Genomic DNA, 13312 nt, shown 5'->3' on the forward strand with positions numbered 1-13312 from the left:
TTCCTGATTTTTAAGCAATATCCATCAGAATTGCCCTTGGTTATGAATATTTGAAATCTACAGGGAAAACATGAATGACAGTAAAGAGAAAACAGGGTCAAAATGGTCAAAGATTTGTCAGACTGAAGAAGAAGATGTTTTAAGAAAGGTGAAAAAGAAGTTTCTTTGAGATATCTAAAAATGAAATCTAACGTTCTTAAAACATTTTATTTATTAACTCAGTTCAGTATCATGAATATTGGATTTAATTCTTTGAGGCAACCTCTCTTTACATTCCTGTCTTGAATCTAGAAGAGTAGCTTAATGTATAGTGTGATTGCTTACACGTCATTATAGGTTTTATATTGTTTTAATCATTCATTCTTCAGTAAGCATTTATTATTTTTGACTACATGCATAAGCATTTAAGTCATGGGGAGAAATCTATCCCACTTAGTGAACTGATTCTGCATACTATTATTGTGATCTACATTTATCAACATGGGGTCTGGATATCTGTGTAGGCTGAGTTAACAACTAGAGAACATTCCTCTTCCTTTGCTCCTCATAATAATTCATAGGAGAAATAAGATAGTCACTTCAATAATTTTTGTTTATTTGTATATGGAAGTGGAAGTTGGGGAATGGTGGATAACTGTGACCATACCTCGATTGTCCAACAACGTGAAAGTAGCAGGAACAGAGCTGAAAGGAAGGCAGAAAGAAGCTCTGTTTCCTTAACCTCCCAGAGGAGTGTTTGACTGGCTAAAAATTTAATTCATTGGCTTGATATAATTCAGGCCAATCTATAAGAACTGTTTACATTTTAATGATGATGGAGCTCTAAAATTATTATTATTTATAGAAGACATCATAACGATAATTAACAAATGTTAAACTGCCTCTTTGTTATTATCTTAGCCAAAAGTCACAGTTGGATGCATTTTCCTCCTATATTGAGCAACATATGATGGAATGAGCCCTTTAAAAGATTCTTTCTGGGCATAATTTAATACAGAGTTTGCTATGAATCATTAACAATGGTGGTATGATTGTAGCACTTATTTTTATATAGCTTTTAAATTTAAATTAAGTAGTCTGTTGATACAGAGGAGTAAATTATTTATCAATATATAGTAATCCAGAGAAAGAAAGGTTGAAGAAAAGAAAGATTACTCACTTTTAAAATGAATTATTATGTTGTGGTTTCTATTATACTGCACTGCTAATTTCTTCAAGAGGAGAATAAAAACAAAATTTAATACCTATGGATATATAATATAGTTGGGTAAATTGTTGGCTATATGATATTGGGAATCTGTGGCTAAGCTATAATATTGCTTACCAAATTATAAAATAAATTCTCTGTAAAAAATGCTTAAAGATTAAACATATTTTGATTGAGCTAGAGATTTTATGGTAATTAGACATAATATAATGGTCATAAGGTCAAGTAGAAAGCCATCATTTTCTAGAATTTCTAGAGAGTGCCTAAATATGTAGCCACAGGAAATTTTTCCAGATGTGATGAGAACATTTCAGAAAGAAAAAAAGTAAATTTGTAGTTTATTTTTATTTTTATTTTTTTTTTAATTTTTTATTTATTTATGATAGTCACAGAGAGAGAGAGAGAGAGGCAGAGACATAGGCAAAGGGAGAAGCAGGCTCCATGCACCGGGAGCCCGACGTGGGATTCGATCCTGGGTCTCCAGGATCGGGCCCTGGGCCAAAGGCAGGTGCCAAACCGCTGCGCCACCCAGGGATCCCCCAAGTTTATATCTGTTTATCCTTCAGAGGTCATATTTTTCCTAAACTTGGAGAGAAAGTAGAAGTTCACTTTTTCTTCCTTTCTGTATCCTCCAGACTGGACTTTATTTTAGGTATTCAAAAGTCCCTGATAGTTCCTTCTTCTTTCTTTGAGGTAGCACAGCAGGTCTTGGGCTGGGATGAAAGTTACTGAAATTTGGCTTATGAAGGTATGAAACATGCATGTCAAAAAAGAGTCACAAAAAATTAGATTATTTCTATAGAAAGACAGAACACCAGGAGGGTAAGGAGTAAACCTAAATGGGCTCCAGGAAGTGAGGAAAAGATTGAAAAATGAGGAGATTCACATGCATCATACATTCAAAGCCTAGGGAGCATCTGCGTAAAAGGCTCGCCTTACCCTACCAAGATTCTCAGCAGGCATGGAGAGTAAGGGGCATCTTTAGTGTAATAGTGCAAGGATGGGTGACCAGAAACACCAAGCCAGAGACAAACTCCAGTTTTGTCAGACTTTAGAACATTGGCCAACTACTGTGTGATAGAAAATATTTGGCCATAGAAAATGATCAAGATAGAGAAAAAAATAAATCTCAATTCCTCAACTCTCCTTTCCCAGAAGATAGTCAAAGAACCTATTATGAAGATTAAAATATACTTTTGCTGTTATAGACTAGAAAGATAGAATGTCAGGGTTGGAGCAATAATTTCTTACTGTACATCTGAGTCATTGATCAGAATTCACCCAAGTTACATAAAGCAAGCAAATCAGTGAGAAATTATAGAGATGTCAGTGACAGGAATTTGAAGACAGTGGATAAAATAAAATATTCTCTCTCCTATGAAAAAAAAAACTGGATGTAGATAGTTCATGTCTAGCATGGTGATTCAGCAGTGTTATTTGGGGTGTATCCTGCTTCTGAGTTTAATTTTCTTCATGTTTAGTGTAGGGTTTCCATTCCTGAGGTTCTTCTGTGGCCCAACATAGCTTCCGATGCTCTAGCTAACGTGTTTATGTCCTGAGCAACATAAGGGATGAAGAAGGAAAGAGAACAGGTCAGATGCCTCAGAGGAGTCAGTTCCTTTTAAGGAGCTTTCTCAGGATCCCCACTCATATACCATTACTTTTTAAGAACTTGGTAATGTATACACCTAGTGGGAGGCTAAAGAATTGATCTTGGCTAACGATCTCTCCTGAACAAAAGATAGGATTCTTCTATGAAAGAGCGGGTAAATGGATACCTGGTATGCAACTAGAGGCTGGGCCACAAAGTAAGATGACCACAAAGAATAAAATATGTGCAGGGCTTGAAGTAATTAGCAGAGCATTGAGAGGTCATATATGTAAATCAGGGCCAAAAAGATCCTGATTCTTTCCTTCCTTCTCCCTTCCTTCCTTCCTTCCTTCCTTCCTTCCTTCCTTCCTTCCTTCCTTCCTTCCTTCCTTCCTTCCTTCCTTCTTTTCTTTCTTTCTTCTTTCTTTCTTTCTTTCTTTTCTTTCTTTCTTTCTTTCTTTTTCTCTTTCTTTTCTTTCTTTCTTTCTTTCTTTCTTTCTTTCTTTCTTTCTTTTTTCTTCTTTTCTTTCTTTCTTTCTTTCTTTCTTTCTTTCTTTCTTTCTTTCTTTCTTTCTTTTCTCTTCTTTCTTTCTTTCTTTCTTTCTTTCTTTCTTTCTTTCTTTCTCTTTCTTTCTTTCTTTCTTTCTTTCTTTCTTTCTTTCTTCTTTCTCTTTCTTTCTTTCTTTCTTTCTTTCTTTCTTTCTTTCTTTCTTTCTTTCTTTCTTTCTTCGTTCTTCTTTCCTTCTTTCTTCTTTCCTTCTTTCTCTTGTTTATCAGAGAGAGAGAAAGTGAGTGAGCATGTGCATGTGAGTACAGGGAGGGGCAGAGGGATAAGGAGATAAGCAGAGTCCCTGCTAAGTGGGGAGTCCCTGAGAGCATGACATGACTGAAATCCACAGTGAGACACTTAACTGGCTGAGCCACCCAGGTGCCCCATCCCGATTTTTTTTCATGTCAGACATCAATAATTCTATATGAGAAAGATAAAACATAAATAAAGAAGGAGGCAATGAACTATCATTAAAATGTGGTTGAGGATTAAAATGCACTTCCTTTCTGGACTTGATGATTTTATGATCTTCCTCCTTAAGGAAAATATATTTTCTACACGGTTAACTGTAGAGTTTTGGAAGATTGTCTAGGAAAGAATGAGACTAAAAGAAAGTTCAGCTGTAGAGATTTTTAAAAATATTCATTTCTTCTGTTTCTTTGATACAGTAGTCAACGAGTCAGTATATCCTATCAAATCTAATTATTTAATTGTCATGTCAATGAATTTCTTATTTTATTTTATTTTTAAAGATTTATTTATTTATTTATTTATTTATTTATTTATTTATTTATGAGAGACACACAGAGAGAGGTAGAGACATAGGCAGAGAGAGAAGCAGGCTCCATGCAGGGAGTCTGATGTGGGACTGGATCCCAGGACCAGGATCATGCCCTGAGCCAAAGGCAGACGCTCAACCGCTGAGCCACCCAGGCATTCCGAGCTTCTTCCTATTTTAAAGAGCAATGGTTAAAAATATCACTCATATCATTTGAAGAACTTAATCATGGATTTAATAACGCTGACTACTGAGAGTGCCCTAGCGATTCAGAGACAGCATAGCTGTGATTTGGTCCAGCACTCTAGTTAGCAAAACATCAGGGTGAGGGATCCCTGGGTGGCACAGCGGTTTGGCACCTGCCTTTGGCCCAGGGCGCGATCCTGGAGACCCGGGATCGAATCCCACATCGGGCTCCCAGTGCATGGAGCCTGCTTCTCCCTCTGCCTGTGTCTCTGCCTCTCTCTTTCTCTCTCTCTCTCTCTCTGTGTGTGTGACTATCATAAGTAATAAATAAAGATTAAAAAAAAAATCAGGGTGACTCTTTTGCCAGTCTAGAAAGTTTTCTGTTCTTGATTATCAGATTTTTTGGGGGGTGGCAGGGGAGAGAATAGGTCATTGCGGTAGAGTAGACACATGAGAAGAGTAAAAAGCAACACTGGAAAATCTGTCTTCACAAAGACATTGTAAGTTGTTTTACTCAAAGGAGCATGAACCAATAATAGCCTGAACAACTTTCAGACCACATACTTTAGTAAAGCGCTTGTTTCTCAGTTATAATTTTTTACTACTTATGCTTTTTTTTTTTTTTACTAGCTTTCCTCATTTATTCAAAAGCCTTTTTAGTTGCATGAGGTTTAAAGTATTTTCTATCAGTGAAGTGGTAAAAAGTAAAAGTTGCCCATTAAAAAAATATATTTGGAATTAGGCTAATTTTTATCTTATCTATTATATATATATATATATATATATATCTTAATCTATAATATATATATACATATATATATACACATATATATACATATATATATATATATATCTTAACTATATTTTATCTTTATCTGTAGTTACTTGATTTTTCTTGTTCTTTGCCAGCCAGTATTTTCTACTTATGGACTTATTGGAGAAAGTCAGTAGTTTTCTGTGCCTTATTGATAGATCTGTTGTAATTGTTGGCACATTTAGTCACTGAACAGTCATTAATTTAATATTATGATCATCCGGCATCTACTCTATTCTACATATTTGTTAGTTTCTTCTGACCCCTCCTCATACCAGTGGAATGTAAGCCACTTGAAGGCAGCAGTTTATAGCCATGCAGTGCTTTTCTCATACCTATTATAATATTTTGTCATTTTGGAAAATAAAGTAAAAATATATATATATATATATCTTAAAATGTAGCTGAATTTCATCTTTTCAGTAAGCTATGTAATGATTTTTAGCAATTCTTCACAGTGGCATTATTGGATTGGCTACTATTTGTTTAAATTATTTATCTTTCCCCAAGAGATGATATTTGAAAGGGAAGGGCAGATTCTTAAGTTAGAATTATGTTTCCTGATCAAAAGCATAGGGCTTTGCTAAAATAATTGTTGTGGCTTTTTACTTCATTTCCAGATTATTGGGTAAATAGAAACTAAACTTTGTTGTTGATTTATACTTACCCTAATTTTGGAAGCTTCTGAGGTTGAAAGCATGAACTATACTTCTCTGTGTCCAACAATATATATTTTTAGTCAAATGGAATAAACAAATTCAAAGTACAAATGAACAGTTATTAAAGGTTCCTATTGGGCACCTGGGTAGCTCAGTGGTTAAGCTTCTGCCTTCAGCTTGGGTCTTGATCTTGGAGTCCTGGGATCGAGTCCCACATCAGGCTCTCCACAGGGAACCTGTTTCTCCCTCTGTCTATGTCTTCGCCTCTTTCTCTGTGTCTCTCATGAATAAATACATAAAATCTTTTAAAAAAACATTCCTGTATTATAGAATTAAAAGCTATTAGTTGTAAATTAGCAATGTGGTTTATTTCTAAAAACTTTACTCTTAATTAATCAGTGATCTATATTATAAACTTAATAAATTTATGTTTATAAAATAAGTTGCCTCAGCTTACATAATCATTTTCGAAATATGTTATAGGGAAACAATTAGCTTTCCTTCCCCAAAATCTATGTTCCCTTCTCTTAAAATGCCTTTAGAAAGACAGTCTGAATTCTAAGTTCTCCATACTTGCACTTGTCTATATTTTTTAGCTTACTGTTTTCTAACAAGTATATGATTTAGAGAAACTTCATTTCTACAACACTTAAAACTCAAAACATTTTCTTGAGCTATTCAGATAAAGCAAAAGTATATATTTTCAGACTAATTCAAATAATTATTCTAATTTTCACTTCATTCAGTGTATAAGAAGAAAGAATGTAGGTAATGAGTAAGTTGGAGAGTATAGCTAGTAAATATGATGACTACATAAATAATATAAATAACTGTCAAAACATAGATATTTCTGAAAATGAAAGGAGGTACTAACCAGGACAAAGGGATAACTATATGAAATAACTGAGGCTCTCCTGGGCAAAGTAAGACAAATATTCATATTACTGATAAATAATTCACCAGATCCTGTAAATTTACAAACACAGATCCTGTAAATTTATTGCAAAATGTGCTAGCTAAAATTTCCCATATTCTAATGTGTATATTTTCACTTTGGGCAGGGGGAACTTTTGTCATTATTTCATTCATTTGTACTTACAGAGTTCTGGGATGGGAGCTAGGTTGCTGGAGCTCATCACTGAAGGAAACAGACCCCACCAGGTCCATTTTCAGAGCATTCATCTCAAGCTTTCTTGTTTAATAGACGTATTAGCATTTTATGGCATTTCAAATGTTTTAGAATGCAGCACACACAAACTATAAGTAAATTTAGAATGTAGCACACATAAACTGTAGCCTAAATAGGTAGAACTTTGTAATAAAACTGATTTTAAAAATAACAGAATTTAAAGGAAAATCTATGTTTCCAAATGCCTGATGCTTTTCAACTGATTCCTTTTAGTGCTTATCTTCAGAGAAGAACTAGTAAAGTATAGGAACATCTTTAAAGAGATAACAAGTAATAGATTGAATAAAGTCACTCATCTGTGGGAATCTCTTTGAAAGTCAAAATGTTTATCACAGCAAGTAGTTCAAGAAAAAATGTAACTGGACAGTGATGGAAATGTCAGAGACAGAAACTAGAAAACAAAAAACAATAACATTGTTATAGTTAAGGTTCCTTAAAATCAGTTGAAAGAGATTTTTAGGGTATCTATTCCTTTTCTTCCTCAGAATCACTTCAAATAATAGTCTACTTGTATCCTGATTTGTACTCTAAATTGGCAGGACTGATCATTTTCCAGTGTTTGCCAATGGTAAGGAACACATCTACTCAAGTTCTCCTTCCATATTTGAACAGAAATATTGGTGTTGCTTCAGTAATAGAAGTTCTTGTAAAACAAAGCAAAACAAAACAAAGCAAAACAAAACTTTACCAACTGTTTGAGTAGAACACACAGCAATACTGTGTTTTGTTGTGGAAACATCAGTTTTGGTCCTGGATCAGTTACTGATCGGCAGTGGTTACTTATCTAAATAACTTGTCCTCTTTGGATTTTAGATGTGTGAGCAAGTTGGAATAAGCCTCTAAAATGTCTTCCACCTTGAATGTTTGGTGAGTGTTTTACTTTCATATTGTAATAGAATTTCTGAACTTCATTCTTTCCATTGTTATTTAATTAGGCCAATGTGGGACAATGAAGAGTTGGAGGCTAATGCACTGAACCACCCACATGTCCCATGTTTCTCATTATTGTATGTTCCATCTCTGGTTTTCTAATTTTCTTTTCCTTTCCTTCAGAGAGAAGCTTCTGAAGGAATAGATTTCCATTTTTTGTACATGTAAAACTCTGATTCACTAATATCTCAACTCTATGATACAGCATTTCTCTTACCATTTAACAGATTATTTTTTAGATCATCCACTGAAGACCTTTGTGTTACTAACTCAAGATAAGAATATGAATTTTTATCTCCCTTAACCTCTCTGCAGGACATGATCTTTTGGGAGCTTTCTCTTTTTGAAGTTCTCTCCATCATGGTTTTTCATAATATCTTCTTTTCACTTTTTTTTCAAACTTCCCTAGCCACTCTTTTTTTTTTTCTTTCTTAATATTGGTATTCCACAAACCCTGATTCAGTCTTTCTTTAACTGTACTTAAAGCTATACAATTTCATCCATATCTCATAAGTTCAATTTCCATTTATTCTTGTATTCATGAATCTCTATCATTGGACCAAATATTTTTTAGGTTCTATTTTACCACATACACAACAGACATTCATCTGAATATCCAGCAGATACCTCAAATTTAACCAATGTAAACTAAGGCAAACCAAACCACTTTAGCCTTCCAACACAAAGATGTTTCTCCCAGAGTATTCCTTATCACTGCATCTGGTACTACTTGCCTAAGTCTTTACCTTCTATCAATTTTACCTACTTAAAAAAAAGTCTTAAGCTGTTCTTTACCCTTTAAATTCATTATTATGACTGTGAACTAGCCTTTGTATTTTGGTGTTAATGATATAATGGCCTACTGACTAGTCTCTTGTTCTTCACCCCTACCCACCATCTAAAATGTTGACATAGCTATAGGTTTCTGCAACAGTGAAATTATTCTACCTCTTGTCTGCTTGGAATCCTTCAGTGTCTTTTCTTGGCCCTTAAGATAAAGCCAGAATTACTTAACATGGAATAAGAAACCTTTCAGAGGTGGCTATTGTCCATCTATTCTTATTACCCCGCTACATAGAACTCTATGATTATTTACATATTTATTTCTTCTTTTGAATTATAAGTCCCTTGATGATGAGGTCTCTGAAGTATCTCCTGAGCTCTAAATCCTAGAAAAATGTCCCACATCTGGAAAATGTTCACGAAGTGTTAATTATTTAATTAAATGGATTATCAAGGTTAATCAAAGTAAAAATATTAATTAAATGGATTATCAAGGTTAATCAAAGTAAAAATATTGATATCTGCTCAAAGTTATATAGAGTAATACCTTTAACAAAAAATTAGAAACCTAAGTTCTAATCTTCTATTTTTTATTAATTAGTTCACCAAATCTCATAACTTTCCTGGTCCTCAATTTCTTACCTAGAAATTGATTTTGTAGTATTAGGTGATTTCTTCAGGCTCTTCTAGTTCTGACTTTCTGTGAGACCTGGTACTGTTCCATGGTCGTAATTTAATGAGACACATTAACTTTTCAGGCCTCTAAGGAACAATTTCCTTAACACTCAAACATAGTGTTTCACCCTAGTTTCTGTCCTATATCTAAGTATGTTTTGCCCCAGGGAAAACAGACTCAGAGTGCTGTGATGGCAGAGAATAGTTTCTCATTTCCATCGGTTTTATATAAAGGGGAAAAAAAACAGTGTCATAACTCTAGTGGATTTATTTCCTGCTAACTTTAAAAGCTAAGAAATGCTTGAAAATATATCTTCAATGTCACAGATTAGAACGTCCTGTGGAGACAAATTAATTTTCTCTAAATGACATTTGAAAACTTGCTAAGGGCAAAGAACAGAAGAATATGGCTATCCAATGAGTCATTTTATAATTTCAGGATGAAGTTGACCACCTTGTATGATAAGTTTCTGTGGAGCAAACAGGACAAGGTGAGTTTTCCCCAGCTATGAGCAAAGTACCTATTACTAATTTATAAAAGGGAGGGATAACAGTCTGGAAAATTATAGGCACATTTAAATAACTAAATGTGCTATAAAGATATATGCCAAGATTTTGGCGACAAGACTTGGAAGAGTTATGGGTAAATTAATACACAGGGACCAAGTTGAATTTATGAGGCATGAAATAATTACAGACAGTATGAAGAAGAGTTTTATGTTAATGCAAATTGATAGTGATACTCAGACTCTGGTGTTTGCAAATTCTGTTAATATCCAGGAAGTGTGTAATAGAATGGAATAGAAATAGCTAAGCTAATATTAAATCATGTAAGTTTGTAAATCTTGTTTTTTTTTGAAGAAGGCATTATTATTGTAGCAAAAATAAATTGTATATTTATGGTGCCAAATGCCCAACATTGAAAATGCAGGTAATCAATGGAATGCTACCTAATTGGAAAGGTACAGATATATGATTGAGATACTCTTCTTTTCTTTTTTTCCTTGTAGACTGGCTACGTGTTGAAAGTTATTTTTACATAGTTTGTACTTATGTTACTTTACTCTTATAATTTTTGTGATTAGGGAATGGCTTAAATCATCAGTATGACACATTTTAAATAATACATTCTCAGTCACAGGGATTTGAACTTATTTAGGAGTTACAAATTTAAAATGCTGATGGTAGTATATTCTTACTAAATCTAAAGAATATTTCAGGGAGATGCATGTAATCCTTTTGACTGAAAAAATAACATTTAAAATTTCATAGAACTAAAAACATATTTCAAACATGTCCGTTACCAGCAGAGTAGTGGTTTAGATACTCAGAAGAGCTCTCCTCCTACAAAACAACTAAATCTTACATTAAAAATGCTTTGTTGAGTTTGAAGAAATAAGCAAAACCTTTAAAGGCCCAACAATCAAACAGCAAAGATGTAAGTTGAAAATTTAACAGAAAGCAGTGAAGAATAAGTTAACCTTAAAGCTGAGTTGGTCCAAGGTGTAAATGCCCATGCTAACCCTGAGATTAAATGCTGTTATGAGAATGTATCACAGTGTGTAGGAGCTTAAGCAGGAGCCCCAAGTAGTTACCAGAATCTCTTAGATCATAGCAGAAGCAAACAGAAATCCTTTATAGCTTAAAGTATCATACTTTTAGGCACTTAGGATTCCCACAGAGTAAGATCTAGAAAAGAAATGCTCATAATCAGAGATCCTAAAATAGAAGGAAAGAAGACACAGGGATAAGCATCAGCATAAAGAAGAAACACTTCATATGCTTTTCAAAAGGTTTTTTTTAAAACTATAATTGATATTCTTAAGGAAAGAAAATGTAATTACATAAAATGCTCAGTTAAAACCACAAAAGGCAGAAAAAGTGTGGAAGACAAAAGTCAGGAAAATGGGCAAGAAGAAGAAAAAAGTAACAAATATGGTAGATATTGATCCAACTATATCAATCATTTTAAATGTTGATGGTCTTATATGCACCAATTAAAAGACAGAGGTAGTCTTTTAATGCCTGGTGGGTGCCTGGTGGTTCAGTAGGTTGGGCATCTGCTTTCAGCTCAGGTCATGATCTCAATGTCCTGGGACTGAGCCCTGCATCAGGCTCCCTGCTCAGGATCTCTCTCTGTGATTTTTTTTAAGGTTTTATTTATTTATTCAAGAAAGATACAGAGAAAGAGGCAGAGACATAGGCAGAGGGAGAAGCAGGCTCCCCACAAGGAACCTGAGCAGACATTCAACCACTGAGCCACCTAGGTGTCCCATAAATAAAATCTTTAAAAAAAAAATACACTGGTAGTCAAAGCTGATAAAAGAACAAGATCTCAATGTATATTCTACAAGAAACTGAATTTGAATAAAAAGACAGACTGATAGTAAAGGGATGCTGAAATATAGATCATGCTAACATTAATCAAAAGAGTGGGGATCTATATTAATTTCAGCCAGAGCAGACTTCAGAGCAGGGGAAGCTATCATAGATAAAGAAGGAATTGCATAATGATAAAGAGGTCAGTAGTTCAGAAAACATAAAAATTCTTAATAAATATGTATTTAACAATACAGTATCAAAATATGTGAAGCAAAAGCTGATAGGACTACACGGAGAAATAGATGAACCTACCATCATGATTGAAGACTTGAATGCTTCTCCATCAGAAATGGACAGATCCAGGAGGCAAAAAATTAGTAGGGACATAGTTGAATTCAACAATGCCATCAATTAACTGGATATAGTTGACATCTATTGAGAATTCATCAAACAACAGCAGAATACACATTCTGTTCATGCTCACATGGGACATTTACCAAGGTAGAGTACATTCTGGGCCATACATCACACCTTAAAAATTTAAAAGATGGGGCTGAAATTTCCAAGCTTCTAATCATAGCTTAGTCCTCCTGGTGGCCAGCCTCCATTCAGGAGCCCACCCACCATTGCTCCATAAGAACAAAAGACACTCCTATCACCCAGGAGATTCCAAAGGAATCTGTTAAATAATGCCATCTCTACATATATCCAGTTTCCAAATGTGGAGTTGTTGGCGAGATTTCTACTTAGTTCCATTGTTGAATTTGTCTGACTTTGTGCCAGCATCATACTGTCTAAATTATAATAACCATTTGCTTGCTAATGAGGTAATTTTTTGTCAACCCCTTACTGGTGCTTCTTTTCAGGAAGTATCCTGTGTGTTCTGGGATCTTTTTTTAGGCATAGTTATTCTAAGTCAATAATCCACTTTCAACCTCATTGTCATCATCATTTGATATTACATTTGACAGTTAACAAATACATCTTCATCATCTGTCATATACATATACATGACCTATGTTAGGGGCTGTAGCGCTGAACTGTGCTATTATGGCCCCTAACCTAAGATAGCTTATAGACTTACTCTGGATTTTGTTTACTGTGCTCTAAGATAGCAAGCATATTCTCTTTCAAAGGAATGTGCAATTCAAAATTGAAAAGAGGGGGATCCCTGGGTGACTCAGTGGTTTAGCGTCTGCCTTTGGCTCATGGCGTGATCTTGGAGACCCAGGATCGAGTCCCACATTGGGCTCCCTGCATGGAGCCTGCTTCTCCCTCTGCCTGTGTCTCTGCCTCTCTCTCTCTGTGTGTCTGTCATGAATAAATAAATAGAATATTAAAAAAAAATGAAGAAGAAAATATGACCATCTTCCCCTTGATTTTTAAGAGATGCAAAATAAGACAACCTCAGAAGTTTGCATCTAAGCATAACTGACTTCCAGCCAATTCCCAGTATGTATTTAAATTCTGGCAGGTCCGCACATCTGCATACTTTATTCCATATTGGTGAAAAGTCTGGAAAGTGGGTAAAAGCTTGTTAAAGTAAAATTAGAAAACCCAACTTTCGATGTAACTAGAGGAGGTATTTCTGTGATGTGATGCATGCTTGTGCTTGTAAGAAGGCACTG

At 34.6% G+C, this 13312-nt stretch overlaps 1 long non-coding RNA gene across 4 annotated transcripts in view; it reads left to right on the plus strand.

The window, feature by feature from the left end:
- LOC112670742 (uncharacterized) overlaps window positions 1-13312 on the plus strand; it is a 56308-nt gene that overhangs the window by 3163 nt on the left and 39833 nt on the right. For all 4 annotated transcript variants that reach the window (XR_003143180.2, XR_003143181.2, XR_007402119.1 and 1 more), the window contains exons 2-3: window positions 7788-7841; window positions 9802-9853. This is a non-coding gene — a long non-coding RNA (uncharacterized LOC112670742). The remainder of the gene's footprint in view (window positions 1-7787; window positions 7842-9801; window positions 9854-13312) is intronic.

Source organism: Canis lupus, chromosome 14 (assembly GCF_003254725.2).
Source record: "Canis lupus dingo isolate Sandy chromosome 14, ASM325472v2, whole genome shotgun sequence".
Taxonomy (NCBI): Eukaryota; Metazoa; Chordata; class Mammalia; order Carnivora; family Canidae; genus Canis; species Canis lupus.